This window comes from Cupressus sempervirens, chromosome 4, assembly GCF_028749045.1.
Source record: "Cupressus sempervirens isolate cs-2001-9-10 chromosome 4, ASM2874904v1, whole genome shotgun sequence".
Classification (NCBI taxonomy): domain Eukaryota; kingdom Viridiplantae; phylum Streptophyta; class Pinopsida; order Cupressales; family Cupressaceae; genus Cupressus; species Cupressus sempervirens.
Window position 1 is genome coordinate 426,372,942 of NC_143121.1, and position 19,825 is coordinate 426,392,766.

The following is a 19,825-nucleotide window of genomic DNA, read 5'->3' on the forward strand; positions in this document are numbered from 1 at the left end:
TGTACTATAATTTATAGTTTTTTAAAAATAAATTTAATTTAGTAATCTATTATAATATACTAAAAGAAAAATTAACTGGCGATTTATATCTAGATATATTTCTTTATGACTGATATATGTTCTATATCATTATATTTCTATTCATATTAAAAAAGATTTTTTTGTTTGTTTCTCTCATTTAGTATTTGTAGGTTGTATGATGTATTGTCTATCAATTATATTGTTTCAAATATTTTAAATATAGTAATTGAAGAGTAACAATTTATCATCATTATGATAATATTGCACTTTATTCAGTGGTTAAGTGTGTGAAGAGGGGAGGGGAGGCTGCATTTTAGTGCTACCATGACCACCCTAGAATTCCTTCACAATACAAAGGTGAAATATGTTGTTCCTCTTTCTTTAAACCTGTGGATATATAATGAAATCCATGCTCTCAAGAATATAATTGGTAGCATGGAACACCAGTTGAAAGAAGAAATCAAATATAGGGAGGCCTAGGAAGAAGAATATGGAAAAATCTTGGAGTACACAAATTTCTGTGAGCATGGGATAAAGAATATTTGGCAAGATAATGGAAATATCAATTATTATTTTACTTTCAACAAGGATAAAAAATTTATATGGTATATGGATATTATTGTGTTGCATGTAGAGATGAGTAGCTAGAATAATGATTCAATTGTGGTGGTTAAAGACAACCCCGAGTAAATAACTATGGTATTCTGAAATTAAAACCCTCACTTCTCCCAAAGCCATTAAGTAACTTAAAGACACTATGGAGGAGGCTACTATATTTGGGAACTAGGCCATGAAATTTGTAAAGGAGCTTGTTTAGTTCTTCTTAGCTCTATAATTGAGGGTTTTTTTTGGTATATTTGATGTTCTCAGTTTTACTTGGTTTTCACCTTTTTACGGATGTTAGGTTCTTCACTAGTTGTTTGTTTTAGGAAACATTATTTTAAACATTGGTACTATTATTATAAATTATTTACAATATTTTGTGAGGAGTTTCAGGGCCTAGCTAAAACATACTTTTACCTTAATCGAAAAAAACAAATTACTATAATTAAAGATAGTTTTTCACACATGAATGTTGGTTAAAACTCAAGGTAAAAAATTTAACATAGATATTTGCCTATATAAAGAATTAATATCTCTATATAGATTCTAACTTCCATGAAATTATTTTTACTTGTGATCCGTCTAGCTAGGTGGTTCATTTGCTAGATCTTTGTTTGCATATGACTACTAGTTTAGGTTTAGCAAGTAAATTATTCACTAAATAGAATCAACAGAAGCTGAAATGATATTACAAATAACTTAAACTATCAAAATTGATATATACAGGTACCTCTAGAAGGATATCTATCAAATTTTATATAAATGTGTAAAAGCTAGTAGCACTTGTGGTGCATAACTGATCATATTATTTGTTTAACTACATTATATTAAGTATTTTAATTGTAATAAGGTAAGGAAAAATTAAGGGTCATATTTTAAAATATGAAACAAAGTCAAATAAAAAATGGAGGATAATTTATGGTTAAAGTAGTGTTATAGGTTTAGAATGAGGTTTATGGTTTAGTATTATGATAATGGCTAGGATTAAAATTATCATTCGTGCCAAGATAACAATTTAGGTTTACATCAATGTTAGGATTAAATTTGGGTTACAATCTTGTTTTGAATTAGGATTATGTTTAGGGTTAGGGTTCAATGTTTGTGTTATAGTTTATGGTTAAAGTTAAATATTACATTTAGTGTTAAATATGGTTTAGGGTACCAATTATGGTTGCTAGATTATGGTTACTATTATGACAAGGGTTAGGGTTTTGATCGAGCTTAGACTTGAAATTAGGGTTAAGGTAGTGATAAGGGTTTTGATGAGGGTTAATAATATGATTAGGGGTTTGAGATCTAGGCTTACAATTACATTTATTGGATTATTGCTACACTTTAATATTTAGGCTATGGCTAATATGATTGCTAGCTTTAGGGTGATTAGTATCATAGTAGAGGAAATGAGTGCCAATATCCAAGAATCCTCAAATGGGTATGCAATGCAAATGAAAAGTAAACTAAATGGAATATAACATGCAAGCTAAGGTAACAAGAATGCAGATTATGATCCATCCTATTTAAACTATATGAGCTATTATAAAGCATAAAAGAAAACTAAACTGTATGAAAATAAGCTACAATGCAAGTGTGAAGATGTAAAATGCTAGAATGAGAATTCTCTAGGTCTTTAAAAGATCCAAAAGAAGCTAGAAATCCTAAAACATAGCCTTAATAAAAAGCATCAAGTTCTTCGAATGAGAAGAGGCCCTTCTCTTTTAAAGAAAAATAGATAGATGGTATTAAAAGAAAATAGAGGTTTAATAAATTGTAGAGGATGCATCTTGAGTGATCCATGTGCACAAGCATCTCACCTAGTCAAGATCAATCGTGGATTTCAAAAAGGTGAGAGGTGTGGAGGAGAATGAAGATTCCAACCACCTTGGAAAGCATGCACCTCATGTGAGACAAACAATTTTTATTTTTATTTTTAAAATAGGAATAATTCTTTATGTGTGCACACTTAGGATAAGTGGAAAGTGGGACATTTTATTTAATTAAAAGGTAGCTAGTTCTTTTAATTAAATAAAAGACTTAAGATAAAGTGGTAAATCCATAGGTTAAATAGAGTAATAAAATAGTGATGATTTGATCAAATATATGCAATGTATGAATTATGCAAAATTGCTAGAAACAAAGCTCATAGTATAGATGACCATTCTTGGGTGATTATATTTTCCCCTCTTTGACTAATGTGTGATCAATATGGGAACACATTATGTAAAATAATGAAAAAACTAAGAAAGAAGCATAAAATGACTCTGAAGAATGAAGTATAGAGAGATAGAAAATCTTGAATGCTTAACCTATTAGCTATGAGACTGAACATTAGGAGAAAGATAGACAATATCAATACCAAAGACGAGCACTAATATATGAATCCATGTACCCAAAAGTAAGTATATAAATCAAGAGGAAATGGAAAGGTCAAGCATATGCTCTCAAGAAATAGATAGCCATAGTAGAAAAGGTAATTGGTCATGATGGTAGAATATTCCTTCTCTCTTAGGATCAAAATTGAAATTAGATGAAGGAGATGTAGAAATGAATTCGATTTGATCAAATAGAGATAAAGCAAGGGCTATGATAAAAGATGAGTGATTAAGATCATAAAGTGACCACCAAGTAATGAAGATATGCCCTAGTTTGACTAAGTATGACCAAGAAGATATAATATAAGGATTAGGCCAAAGAATGAAGAAAGTTGAAATAAAATGGAGTGGAATGAAAAAATAAAAGTGAAAGAGGGAAGAGGTGATGAAAAAATGAAGAAATGACAGTTTTCTTAGCAAGATTTGAAGATTAAGGCTCAAAAGTTCAACCAAGTCCATACAAGAAGGTGAGATTTAGAAACCTGATTTTGACCAGTGAGATGAACCCAAATTTTCATTTCGATGAAAAACTTTGATCCTTGAAATAAAAATTAGGTGAGGATTATTGGATATGTAATGAAAGTTAGGTGAATGAGAGGGGGTTTGAATCAAAAGCCACCTAAACTTCTTCTACTTAACTCCATTTGTTAAGTTGTCTAATCTACTTGTATTCAAGAAACATAAAGTAGTAAAATAAAAACACCATAACACTTTGAAACAAGAATTGCTAACCCAAAAACCCTCCGAGTAGAAGGTAAAACTAGGGTGCATATGACACCCATAATCCTTCATTACTACAGTAATAAAGTTTTCCTGTTAAGGCTTACAAATGATCACTTCTAGTGATCTTACTTGGTCAAGAGTAATAAGTATTAGGTCCACATTGTGAAAGGATTTATACAATACAATGAAGTATGTACTCTATTAGGAGTTTCTATAAAGGACCGTTAGTTTCACCCACTCAAAGGATTTGGGACTAATGCACCTGTTAGGATGGATTAGTAGATTGATCTATGATGTGAAACTCTAATTGCTAATGAAGATCCTTTGAAGTAAACTGATCACATGACTTTGATATATGAGTCTCTTCCTTTCCTTGGAATTCTTGTACCCTTCAAATAATTTGTTCTTCCATATTCACTAATCTTCTTCAATTATAATTCTTATATCTCTTATTTGGATAAAAAAATACTTCGTACTTATATCCATCAAAATAATTCCTTCATAGGTTAGCTACAACATAACTAATTCTAAAAATAATTACCAAGTTGGCTCAGTGTTGTAACTTGGGTCCAATGGCTTACTTAGGAAACGCTGAAGATACTCGTCCAATACTGTCATCTTGGCTAACTCTGGCACTCAGGTGATACTGGATGCTTAGTTCATACTAGTGACTCAGTAGACACTACTAACTTAGTTCACACTTCTCTTTTTATCTTGATCATTATATTTGAACAAGAATACTCTACTCAACTCAGTTCTCATAAGAGCTTGGTGGATATTGTCAACTTGGTTGACAATCGAGTTTGGTGGGAACAAATAACTTGGTTGGCATTGTTTACTTTCTACAAGGTCAACATTAATACCTTGGTTCCTTTATGAGCTTGGTTAACACTATATACTAGTAACTTGGTTACTAGTATATAACAAAAATAAGGGGGAATCTCCTCCTTTGGTATTAGTGACAAAAACACTTATCATGCATAAGATCTGAAATCAAAATTTTTTCAATCAAACTCCCCCTTTGAATATTATTTTTTTTGTAGCTCAATTTGCATTGATGACACTGCAACTTAGTTTGCACTGCAAACTCTATTTTAGATTTTTCAAAAATAATTTTGTTTTTCTTCTTTTTACGTATATTTCATACTGTATATATTCTTACCTTCATGTGTATAAGTATGTATATATAATTCCTTTATATACTTTCCCCCTTATTTTTGTTACAAATTCCAAAGATTTACAAGGTTATACCAAAATGACAAAGAAAATCATGGTGTACCTTCAAAATTATCAACAAAGTCTTGTCCCAGTTATCTTATAGCACCTTCAAGATGTGTAGATCAGTATGAAGCTCTGCTGATAACTATAGAATGTGATATGTAACTGAAAAATTTGTGTCTTTAACAAATGTCCTTGCATGATCCATTCTGTAACACTACCACTTAACAAAAGCCAAAAGATAATAAACCAAGAACAAGAACAAAGAACAAAATATTTTTTATTAAATCAACTTATTACAAGTACAAATACAATGATTGAGTCACTCTCAATCCAAAATACTCAAGATGAAATATGATATCATCCATTTATATTTCCATTATGATGCTAATACATATTGAGTTCAGTACAATAATAAAATACAACATTCTTCTTAATCTCTAATATCCAACATATGGACCTTACAAGTAATTAAAAACTGATTCTAGAAATAATCTCAACAATCATCCTTAGCTACTTGCTAATAAACTTGAAGCACCTGAAAACACACAGATATTGCAACACAACACAAAAAGGGGGCTTAGTACACACTGAGTTGAAAAGCGTAATCCAACTTCATACATGTTAGAACAAACATATACATAATCATAATGCAGATATCTGATTCACTTTAACATAGTGTAGTTCCATAATTAATATGCAAGAAGTAAACATTTACTTAACAATACAAAATTAAACTCGCACTAAGAATAACCTATAAATGAATCATATATATACTGAGGTGTCATCGTTATGGCACTAAGATTCTACATCCATGTATGGTATGCTCATAGACAACACATAATGGGATTCTCTATTATACTTGTCAATAACAGAATAGAGATCTGCCTTGTACTCCGTGCTTAACCTTATAGGTTTAAGTCATAGGTAAGGCCAATTATCTTTTATATGTAATTAACTCACCCAATTCATTTTAAAGTTATCACTGAATTAATTAACTGAATAGGATAAACCAAATTCAACCACCCCGATGTACATTCATCACAGCTATTCTTAAAATACACATCAAACAGATATTCCAAGAATGTTCATGCAACAGATATAATTCAGTATTCAACATGATACTACATCCTTTAATCCATTTGAACACATCTTAAGCTGCCTATTTCCAAGGTAAATTTAGACTACTATAACAACAGAAACAAATAGTATAATAATAAGAACTCATAAAAACAATTAAACTGACACATTAATTTAATGATATTTACTGATCTTAGTACTATACTATTTAACCCTGCTGTCATAACAATCTATATTTATCCTTTGAAATAACAAGATAGTAAGATCAAAGTACATATGATGCTTTCATTTTAAAACATATATCATAACTGATTCTTTATTTGAAATCAACATTCTAATTTAATCATAAACGGCAAACATTTCTAAATCCAAATAAATAACATATTTCATCTGTAGAACAAAAGAATTCTATTTCATTTCGAACATCTTAAAATGCAATGAAATATTTCAAAACAAAATTTAACACCACTAACAGTTTTCCCATAATCAGATTCAATCAATTTTTGAATAGAGGATCAATTACAATGTTGTCATTCGTGTTCAACTATACATCTAAATCATTGTGATTATAGTTCTACCCACAATAAGTTTTCTCATTATAAAAATATTCCATGTTTAAGCTACAAAAACATTATTTAACTTCACAAATTAATTAAAATATGACTGTTCATACAAAATCCATGAATTCACAAATTCCTACTAAGTAATTACCAAAATGTCGATGCTAAATATATGTTTTTAAGTTTCATGAAATCTGTATGAAAAAATGCTGATACTGCAGTTTCATACAATTGTTCAATACCTTAGCTATGTTCACACTAATACATCTGAGACCATTTTTTGACCATTATTGGTCAAAATTTTGACCCACTTTTCGACCAAAGTCGTCAAAATTTTTCCAATCAAAATTTTGACCAACCTTCTGGTTGGTCAAAATTTTGACCAATACTTTGGTCGAAAAATGTCCATAGCCATTGTGCAAGTTTTGTCAGGAATTGGTCGAAATTTTGACCAAACAAGGTAGAAAATCTTGACCAAAAAAGGTAGAAATTTCGACCAATGAAGGTCGCAAATTTTGACCATTGAAGGTGGAAATTTTGACCAATGAAGGTTAAAAATTTTGACCATTGAAGGTAGAAATTTCAACCAATGAAGGTCAAAAATTTTGACCATTGAAGGTAGAAATTTTGACCAATGAAGGTGAAAAATTTTGACCATTGAAGGTAGAAATTTCGACCAATGAAGGTAGAAATTTCTACCAACGCGTGTGTGTAAATTTTTTTTAGGCATTCTATAAAATAGTTCGCATGCCTTGCGTATGATATGAGATTTTGCATGCATCCTGCACTCTCTCATCCGGCTGATGATGGATTACGGAGAGTGATATGAAACGATGACGCTAAAACACACACAATCAAATCCAAAATGAACTTGCATTACAAATGGATTGTGGAAATCTGATATTGTTGATTTTGCATGCATGTCTACCAGGACAATCACAACTTAAACATATATATATATATATATATATATATATATATATATATATATATATATATATATATATATATATATATATATATATATATATATATATATATATATATATATATATATATATATATATATATATATATATATATATATATATATATATATATATATATATATATGTTTAAGTTGTGATTGTCCTGGTAGACATGCATGCAAAATCAACAATATCAGATTTCCACAATCCATTTGTAATGCAAGTTCATTTTGGATTTGATTGTGTGTGTTTTAGCGTCATCGTTTCATATCACTCTCCGTAATCCATCATCAGCCGGATGAGAGAGTGCAGGATGCATGCAAAATCTCATATCATACGCAAGGCATGCGAACTATTTTATAGAATGCCTAAAAAAATATTGACAGTAACTAATATGCTTCTTCATTAATATGCCCGATACAATAAGAAAACTTGGCAACTATGCACAACAAGTTATACGCTAAAAGGAAATCATTTAGGAGATACAGAATTTGAACAACCATATGTTAAGATTCTACAATTTGTATCACTTGCTTGAGTCTGACAGTTGAGAATAAGTTCATCATCCTCCCTACAGTATGTTCCAATGGCCTGCACATCCACAAAAGTTCCAGTGTCTCAAATTTGTAGAATATGAATTGTCACTCTCCAGGTCAGCTCGCCAAGTCACTCCCACCTAGTCACCTCAGTGAGTTGACACTTTCAGTCAGCTCACCAAGTCTACTATTCAAGTACGCACGCCAAGTTGGCTCGCCAAGCCATCCCACCAAGTCATGTCACCAAGTTGACTATTCGAGTACGCTCACAAAGTTGACTCTTTAAGTTCACTCATCAAGTCACCCCACCAAAGTGCCTCATCAAGGTCAATCTTTAAGTCCACTCACCAAGTCAGCTCACCAAGTCGTCGCACCAAGTCGACTCATCATCTCGCCTCACCAAGTGGACTTGCTAAGTCGGCTCACCAACTTGCCCCACCAAGTCAACTATTCAAGTATACTCACCAAATTGATTCTTTGAGTTTGATCATCAAGTCACCCCACCAAAGTGCCTTATCAAGGTCAATTTTTAGGTCCACTCATCGAGCTTTCTCACCAAGTTAGCTCGCCATGTTGCATCTCTAAGTGGCCTCACTAAGTCGGCTTGCCAACTTGCCCCACCAAGTTGCCACTTTAAGCCCACTCACCATGTTAGATCATCAGGCCGGCTCCCCAAGTCAGCTCGCCAAGCTGACAATTGAAGTACGCTTACCAAGTCGACTCTCTAAGTTCACTCACCAAGTCTGCCCCCTAGGCCAACTCTCCAGGTCAGCTCACCAAGTCACCTCCACTTACCACACCAACTCGCCACTTTAAGTCAATTGGCCATGTTAGCTCGCCAGGCTGACTCCCCTAGTCAGCTCGACAAGCTGACAATTCAAGTACGCTCATGAAGCTAACTCTTTATGTTCGCTCACCAAGTTTGCCCCCTAGGTCAACTCACGAAGTCAAAAACTTATCTTATCTTGTGTAAACATGGTTGTTAAGTTTTGTTTTGCCAAGTCTTGTACTTGTGCTTATCTAGCATTGTAGGAGATGTTCATACTCTTGACTAACTTATTTGGGCCTAGAATGACCAAAAAAAACAATTCCAAACTCCTTTTTCCAATCGCTTTCCAAACTAGCTGTATATTTCTTTGCAACCCTTTTTGTAATTAGCCCTCCTATGTAGGTTTTTGATCATTATCTTGCAAACTTTCTTAACAACCCACAAGACAAACAACAATTTAGTATACCCATTTGGACTATGTAAAGGGTTTTTCTGGTTTAGACCTTTGATACTGCCTGTACAACACATTTCCCAAAAATAAGGGTTTTGTGGCTTTACAAAGATCTTTTCTGTATCCTGCAATGCTTTTGATCACTAATGTCAATAAGTCATAATATTAGTAACAATTATGAAGCTATCTATTACTGATACTAACTCAAATAAAAACTAATGCACCAGAGAAGACCTATGAAGTATACTTAAGAGTGCCCTCAGCTATTTTTAATACATTTGAGGACACAGAGGAATAGAAAAGAAGCATAAAATAGATATCTTCGCTGCTACTCATAATAAACAGAAGACATACTTAGCCATGGTTGCATGATATAATCACAATTATGTTACACCCATTAATAAATAGTATGAAATGCTTGCTATAACAATAATCAATATAGTCTTAATCAAAAACAATAATTAATGTTGCCTCAAAATAACCAATATTTAAGAGAATTATATGAGAGCTTCTAAAAGAAGAATGATTTTTCACCACCCACACCGCCCAATTAGCAAAAGGAAATTCAATGTAATAATGTGATCAAATGTATATAGAATGGAAATCTCTCTAGACTAAAGGCAGGCTTACGGGTTACAACAAAAAGAACCTAATGCCCACACTTATTCTCAATATGGTAGAATGAGTTGCAATCAACTCTATCGCTCTGATAATAAAACTTCCTAGAATAGACTAAATTACTCAGAAGTTTCACAGACATCAGATTCGGTAGCTGTATAACTATTATTTAAAAGGAAAAGCTTATAATGCTCCAACAAAAAAATTTACAATATCTTCGTACTGATTGGTATCCATGTACATTTAAATGAAGCACAGAAAATGAAATTGGTACATATAAGAACTTCTAAAGCTGAAATGTATACATCGAGCACCAATATAATTCTAACAACCAATTCCAATGGCACACCCCCAACATCACTTGAGGAAAGGCAACAAACAATTAAGTACGCATACATCACAGACTTAGGAATTAAATTGCAATAAAATAGTCCCATAGAAGAACAACCATGCACTGAGTCATGTCAACGAACCTAGAAATTCCTTGTGGTAGTGGCAACGCAGTAGATACAACATTCAGTTGATTTGAGAATCCATTTGCTGAAGGGTTCACTGGCTGGCCTTGACTCTAATTTGTTTGATACTGTGGTACACGTTGTCACCTTTTCTGCTCCTGATTCTTGGGCTTGTCACCTAAAGGTGAACTTCCTAGGAGTCTTTGAGAAGCACTAGGTGAAGGTTGAGCCTTTTTTGCTTGATAATAATAATTGTTTTTCCTGTGCTGAGGATATCTGTTTGGGTAGGAACCATTTGTCACTGTTGCCCACTGCTGAAGTTTTTGGAAAATTTTTTCTACAGGAGGAGTGGAGGAGGCATCTTTTGGTGCCTATATCGATAATCAGCTCCATTCGGACAAATACCATGTTTATACCTATTAAACAGTAAAATTAAACATTCATTTAGTACTATTACCATTTAGGTTCCAAATATATGATAGAAAAATCTTAATCACTAGCATGAATGTAAGAAATATTCTTGATCAATGATTGGAATCATAGCACAATCAAAGACCAAAATGGTAATTCAATATATTGTACACAATTATTTCTTAATCAGTCCTTTCTTGTAATTATCTCTGACAAAATAGGATAAGCCATATTCTTCAACAAGACACTAGCAGAAAACTGATCTAAAATTTAACGAAATACTCAAAATAAATTATCAGCACATCTAATCATCTACTGGTAAAAGCTATGAGTGCTAATTAGAAAACGTGCTACCACACAACTAGTTTATTGAGTACAGAAAAAAGGTTTAGATTAGAAGCTAAGATTGTTTGAATAGAGCTATACCAATTTAGGTCCATAGTTTACAAAGAAATAAAGTTCTTGCTGGAGGTGTGATTTTTCCTGCCAGAGACTCATGGATCAAATCAATGGAAGAAATTCACAGTTTTCTCAATGGGAATCAACAAATTTTGCCAACTTATCTAATTGTAAATAGCACCACAAATCTGCAAAAAAAACAATTTTATGGTTCTTTTCATATTTTCCAGATCAAAAAGTAATTGCATGTCAAAGAGGAGTGACAAGGAGCAAGCAGAAGAGGAGGAAGATTTGTCACCTTGTTGAAAAGATTTTTTAAGCAAATGGTAGGGTTTATAAATGATTTTATTTTTTCTCCTAATTTTCAAATGAATGTCTAGTGTTTTAAAGTTCTTAGTTTTCCATTTGTTGTTGTTTCATTTTCCTATAGTTATTTCATTTCTAAAATTCTTCTTGTTTCATTTTCTAAATCCTTGATGTTTCATTTTCTGAATTGTTGTTGTTTAACTTAAACTTTTCAGTGTAACCTGGGTGCACGCACCCGCCCTAAAACCCCCTGCCCCGGGTGCATGTACATAGTTTTAGTAGTGTACAATGCACTGCCAACATTAGCAACTCCATAGGACTAAATTACACCATGCTTGTTGCAGAGAAGATAAATCAGCATTCAAATCACAATGGAAATATTCATACCTTTAGCGACTTAAAAAAGTGAATACAACAATTCCAAACCTATGCTCTTGTCAACTAAATCATAGTTTGCAAAGCTATCTTTATATATATATATATATATATATATATATATATATATATATATATATATATATATATATATATATATATATATATATATATATATATATATATATATATATATATATATATATATATATATATATATATATATATATATATATATATGAAAATTTGGTATAGTCGCAGACACATGTATTGAACAAACTTTTAAAACATGGCAAAATGAACATAATTAAAAATGAGAAAGCTGGCAAATGCCTCCAAAGCAATAAAAAATGATATGTCCAAAATCGATAGAATTCAAAAATTGTCAACTGCAATGCTCGTATTTAACCAAATCTAGGACCTGAAGCCAGTGGATATCATAATGCATGAGTGTCCAACAACACAGTTCACAGCTCATCACTGAACAGATACTAAACATAATCCTAAGTAAAACTCACCAGTGAGCTAGAAGATGGCGGTGTCATAGATGTTGTAGGAGGCCTTTGTGCAGGAAGAGGCATCCTCATGTTGTTCATCTGTTATAAGAAAAAGACCTAGCCGTGAGGAATGAAATAGGAAAAATAGGAACATGGATAACAAACATGCACAAACAACAAAAAAAATAGATCGACATGCAATAATCAATGAGTCTCAAACATAACAGGGTCTTGAGAAATGTGATTGCTACAACAAAACACCCAGCATCGCAACGAAACTTGTTTCAAAGTGAAAAAATTGCTCAAATACAAATTACATAATTAAAATTTCAAAATTAACTTACTCAAATTACTGTCACAAAATGACAGAGTGCACATTTTACAGAAGGTGCTCCAAATGGATACATAAGTGTTGTGCAACAATTCCCGCAGTTCACATGTGCAACCTGATTTGCTGTTTCAAATGCACATTGTCCACTGCCAAACTATTATAAAAATCAATAGGACATTTCAAAATAACATATTACATGTATTTTCCATCTTGAGTTTCATTAAAACGATTGCAAGAAAAAAGGTCTTTACCCATCAAGCTATAGATGACTTTCACCTAGCTAATCTAACAGACATAGATAATGACAACACAAAAATGTTAAAAAGAAATGATTAAAAAACAACAAGAATATTTAATGTGATACAAAATTGTTTGATGATATAAAATTGTGAATTTTACTTTGTGGGGGAGAAATAATAAAACATATTTCATTCTCACTTGAACCATCCTTAGTGAGGAGCTGATTCAAAAGAGGAGACATCTCTCAAACAATCTAAGAAGACATTTTTAGATAGCTTAATCGATCCTATTTCACTAACATAGTTGAAACTTGAAAAACTTGGACTTGAGAATAACTTGGTAGGTCAAATATTTAAAAACATAGGACTCTGCAAAAAACTCAGCAATTTTCCTGAAAATTTTCATATACAGAAATGTTATTCCTCAAAAACACACATTACTAAATTCTTTTTGCGTACTACAATTTTTCATCATATATAAAGCAGAAATAGAATTTAATATATATCATTGACCAAAAAACAGCTATAAATGAGTTAAGAATTATAAGGCCACTTTCATTAGCCATATCAAATGTAGAATTTGTCTCATCTAAAGAGATTGTTAGCAAGTTGTGCAATAATAACATCTTAGCAGGCATGCTCAAGAGTTCTATCCATATTCCCTGTTGTCCCCTTGTAATCAAAAAATTTATTTGGATTTGGGAGTGGGGACCCTGATATGGGATCAAGGAACAGTGCACCTTGTAGGGGTCTGAGGGCAATGGGTGAAATATTCCTTCTAATAGTTCTTACTTGGAATATTAAAAATTCATAAAACTATCTCAAACAAAACCCATTTTTCACAGTCATGAAGGATTTATGCATCATGCAAACATTTCTTAATGATAATACCCTTGTTGACAAAATAGTCAATTACTTCTACTAGCTGGAAATATTCTGGTAGAATTACTAAATTTTTTAAGTGACTAATACAAGGGGTAAACATAGAGATATAAGATGTGAAAGCTGCAACATACCAACCTGCACCTACTTATTTATCATTCAGTGAACTCCAAGAATCCACTGGCAATGCCCAGCTGGCTGTAAAAATAGTGGGTTTACCTATAGTAGGAATAGGTCAAACATGCAACAATTTCTTTTCAAATTGATTCTTCAATAGCGCCTTGAAAATTGGGAATTGTTTGACCTATTCTGTTTGGAAATTGTTATTGCAATCCTTTCCCAAATATTCATAGATAGATAGATGATTTTCCCAACTCCAATTGCTAACTTAAAGAAAAGAAAAACATTAAAGGCAAAATGCCAAAAAGAAGTGATTTCTATTGGCAACTAAGATCATTCCCAATGTTTTATTCATAGATTTTAATTATCAACTTGGGTTTGCGTCAATCCTTAGTTTTCCAAGGGTTTTGTCCTAGAAAAGCAGTATCTAAACTTGCAAAGCAAAATTTATAGATAGATAGATGATTTTCCCAACTCCAATTACTAACTTAAAAGGAAAAAAAAAACATTTGAGGCAAAAAGCTGTGGTTTCCATCTTGGATGACAAGAAGATGTGATTTCTATTGGCAACTAAGATAATTCCCAAAGTTTTATTCAAAGATTTTAATTATCAAAACAACACTTCCTAGTTGCCATAACATTGTAATGAAAGGCATGGTCCCACCAATCGACATAATGAGCAATTAAAATAATAATTGCCGGGACTTAAGCTTTTCAGGCTATTATTTGAATATTCATTCATTCCCTTACTATTCAATTAATTTTCTAACCTTGGGGAATTAAGAGTCCAAATTTGTAATTTAAGCTCTTTCCCTTGTACTTAATTGTTCATTTTATAGTCCTATAATTCCTTGGCTCCATATCAGGGACATTACAAAGGGCAGCCAAGCCCAAATGAAGGTCTCAGAAACCTGTACCACCAATAAAAATCTTGTTTCTTTTCATTGCAAGAAAAACTCCCAAATTTTTGCATTTACTCGGGAGTTTTGTAGTAAAAAAATTGTCACATGTTTTTCAACAACTTCTTCGAAAGTTTTTGCAAGAGTAATTAGACTCTCATTTTGATTCGGGACTACTCCCAAGTCGAGAAAAATTGATGAGTTATTCAACAGAGATCTGAACTGTCTAGTCAATGAAGCACAATTCTTCCAAAGCCAAGCTTAGAATATGAGCAATCAATAACTGTAAGGTAGTGCTTCCTTAATATCACCAAACTAAATCAAAACAAAAATGAGAAATCTACAAAAGAGGATTCTATTTGAAATTTTGAATGTTGATTTGTATCAAGCAAATAATAATAAAATAGAATTCAATAAAATTGATGCTGTCCTAAACCAAAAGACCAGAATGGGAATAATAGAATTAATAATAAAAATGAACTTTTCCTCCTAATAAGCCTGCTAAGATGTGCTACTCATTCTGATAACTGGAACATCAAAGACTACATAGTAAATCCCTCCATATATCAGATACAATTTTCAAACAAATAAAACAAAGATTAGCCAATAATTGCCAGTAGGTTCTTGAATAAACAAGTGTCCAATTGTCTTACACACTCCAATAGTGCTTTAATCAATCTTTACAATTAATTGAAGATATGTGGAAATGGATATAAATTGTGAAATTTGAAATGAGTTGAAAGAAGGAGCAAACCTATCAATTGAAGATAGAAGTGTTCAGTTTTTTTAAAGAAGTAAGATGAATATGATAGAAATATATAATAAGATACAAATAAGAGGGAGAGGTTATGTATATAGAGAGAGAGGTACACCAGTATGTGTATAGCTCAAATGCTCTACACGGTTGTAGCCTTTATAATGCCTTAAGTGCTACTATTTGCAGAGAAATATCGATCCAGTTTTGAAATCTCTTAGGGTCCATTTGGTTGTAGGTATAGAAATTGAGAATATGAATAACTTTTCTTATAAGAACTATTTTTTCAAATGGACATAAGTTCATTTTAGGGACAAAATGAGAATATGTGTTCCTACTCTCCATTCCAATTGACACACCAAACAAAAAATAGAAAACATATTCCTTAAATTTCTTGTTCTTATTCTATCAAAACCTCAACTTCTCATTCTAGAAACGAATTGCAAGGAACATACGATGATGAAGTGTATGGCCCTGCTTAGTGCAGGGCTGGCTTCCCTCTTTCTCACTTTATCAAATATTTACTAGAGGCACGGAACCAACTACCCTGTTGACTGTATTTTGATGGATGCTTCTTGCGTTACAAGAATGCTACATTTTCACTTAGCCTTAAGACACGAGCTACTCTAATAGAGCAGCTCTTTCTTCGCTGAGAAATTTAGAGCAAATACTGAAATTGATTGTTGAGACTGTTGGCAGAGTTTATGTAAAGAACAGTTTTGTGATTGCTTAGATAATTGATTCTGCCACATCGATAAATATCTGTGTTTTTGCCAAATTTTGGGAGTCTCTTATTACTGACGGCTGCTAAAAATGTATGGAGCAGGCCCAAAATGTCTAAAGCTGGCTGCTATTTGCGATACGACACAATCCTTTCTTTTCTCTCAATGGGCTTGCAGGTAACATAGCTTGTGATGAAATCTGAAAGAGGTGTCACTGAATTTCATTTTTTCTTTCTTAAATTGTAAATTTTCACTTTTAAATTTTGCAGTAACAAACATAGACCAAGGCGGAGGATCAATCAAGAACTGTGGGGAATATTGTTGAAATTACATCACAATGGTCACCTCCTATCTTTGCCTATTTCAAACTCAGACAACCTATTTTTGTCAATGAACAGCGTGACACAAAGTAGTCGGGTGATTTTCGCGATAATTTCACAGAAGGGAAAATCCAATTTGGGGAAAATGTTGCGAGGTTTGATTGCAAATAACTTAGAAAGGCCAGTGGAAATTTTGCTGATAAGAATATTATTGGTGAAGGGAGCTTTAGCCAGCCTCATCGCTTATTGCATTGAGGGCCTCATATGTCATATTTGACCTCTACTGAGCCCATTCCCAACCATTCGACTACAGGGTGGACTAGAATATTTATAATCATTTAGCAATATCAGCTTAGGCACATAGAAGTTAAAATCCATGGCATTAAAACAAAAAGCAGAAGTATCCTTAAATGGCAGATTAGAGTTGTAAAGGTGCCTTTTAGTGTCTTCGCCTTTTGGCTTTAGTTTTTAAATTTTTTTCCTGTCTCCTGCTCATTTTTCCTAGCTGAATCTTACTATCAAGTCTCAGAAAGTCTGCTCATAACCCAAACTCTAATATAATTGCATCAGAGTTATGATTACCATAATACATGCTTGGTGTGCCACCAGCAATATTTACTCTTCCCTTCAACATGGAAACCTGGATATATTTTAGAAGATTGATGTCAATTGATAACTAAAAGCAATAATATAAGACATTTAGGTAAATTGACAATCAATTGCAACATCTTGTAAAAGTTCAACCCACAGATAAAACTAAGTAGATCAGATATTTATATCTGATCCAAAACACAATTTGCAAAAGGAAATGTTATCACCAATAAAAGGAAACACACGTGCATATGCATGTGCTTGAACTTTGTATATACACTCAAAGACTTAGGTCTACATTTAAACAAGAAATTCAAAAGCCTTCTGAACAAATCAATGTTATCTCAATTTAGATTATGAAAATGAAAGCACAACTTTTACTTCTTTACAATGACTGATACATATCAGATCTATCCATTCAGAATGGAAGGCAAATAAGCCTTTTCAACGAGGTAATATCAAATAATTTCTAAGTATTCAAACAAGAAAATGAACTACCTTACTCTATGATTTGAAATAGTGAATATCAAATGAGCCATATAGAACAATCAATGAAAATGTTCTAAGTGGTCAAGCAAACTGTCAAAACTGCATAAAGATCAATGGTATGTAATAACCCCAACTGTGTATGGCTTCAATAAGCACCAATTTCCTTTCCAATTCAGTTGTTTGACATTTCATCAAACACTTTGACAATGACTAACCCTCACTGTTATGCAGTTTCATGTGGGATTTTTAAGTGATTCTTCTAGTTTGAATTTTAGATAATATGTTGGAAAGAAATGACAGTACTAAAACTTCATCAAACTAAGCCAATTCTAAATATGAGAATCAAATTTGTAATGCTGAATGTACCAATGAAACTCATAAAATTGAAATGTGAATAACTGATATCAGGAACAGTGTAATAATCCCTGCTTGCTCTGATCAAGGAGATCAAGTTTGGGCTAGAAGTATTTTGATAAGTAGGAGATGATTTCCATAGCTAGTCAAATTGTGATGTGAATATCAGGATTTAACTGTGTGATTTTGAGTCAAACTCGATGACCCATGTTTCATGAGTAGTGATTCAACATGAATCCATCTCTCATGAGAATAAATGGAACACTTAGCACTCATTGGATCTAGGTGATGCTCACAGGGGTGAAGCACCGGGACTTCCCGGGAGGTCACCCATCCTAGTACTACTCCAGCCTGATCTCAGTTCGGGGCTCCTAACTCTCAGTTACTCCAACATGCACCAACTACTATTAATCTATCACAGCGTGGTGTCTTTGACCTGTGAACTCTTTGCAACTGAAGCTATCTGTGCAGTGTGTCTCTTGGAGAAGCTTGGAGTGTCGGCCAACTAGTACTCTCTCTTTCTCCTTCACACACCACCCTTTTAATGCTACAAGGTTCTGATGCTGCACATGACTAATGAAAAGTTTCTTTGTGGAATATTCTTCTTGTCCTTGGAATGATTTGGAAGAAAGTTTCTTTACTGTCACTGTAGTTCCATCATGAAGTACCCCCTACATTGAGCAAATACATGAAGAAAATAATTAAAACATCAAACAATACTAACAATAGAAGCTACAAAATTAAAACATCAAACAATACTAACATAAGGCAAGGATAAAAGATAGTGGAACCACATTGAGGTTGAGGATTGGGGAGAAGGATCCAAGATACAAATAAACAATAGAGAACATAACTTGTAGTGAGCCACCATAAACATGGCAGTGAAATTAGACAAATGTAGTGCTCAGCTTGGTAACAATCAAAGACTACTGACAAAGAGGCAACTAAATTGGTCCAAGCACTAGAAAAACACAAGGAGTTGTCTCCAACCAAATTTGCAGACAATTAACCACTGATTTTCAGTCAATAAGGATTAACTCCTTAAGTCCTCTCACCAAGTTAGCTCTCCAGGTCATCTCACCAAGTTGACTCACCATCTCGTCTCACCAAGTTGGCATGTCTATGTAGGCTCACCAATCTGCCCCACCAAGTCACCTCTTTAAGGCCGCTGACGATGTCCCAAAGTAATGGTCTATTCCCAAAGTATTGGTCTATTCTTTCTAATAAAATCAACTTTTCCGCTTGGTATTAGGAGATGATTTCATATAATTTATCTATGAACCAAAACTGTGATAACATGACAAAATAATTAGCTCTTCTGACTGGTTTGGAAAATTTAATTTAAACTCCTTATACAAAAATAAATTTTATAATCAAAATCTACAAATCACATCTATTTGTTCATTGAGATTTTCCAATTAGAATATGCTCAAGAATGAGCATTTACAACTATTAAAAATATCACTAGCCCATGTTAAGCATAATGATCACAGTATTCAGAAAATTGTCAAAGGTGGGGCTGTGTAATAGACTACCTGGGTTGGGAATTCATTAAAGATGATAAATTTGCAATAATGCATTAAACATTGGAACCTCTGATTATTTTCTTCTTTGTAAGGTGAAAAGATCTAGCAAGTGACCTTAACATAAACCTGCAACAAGATTATCCATCAGCACATTTTATCAACATTGGTTAGGATGAAACATAAAATAGGGTTTGAGTTACTTTATTGGGTTTTTCTCTGACTTACATGAAAGTGCGTCT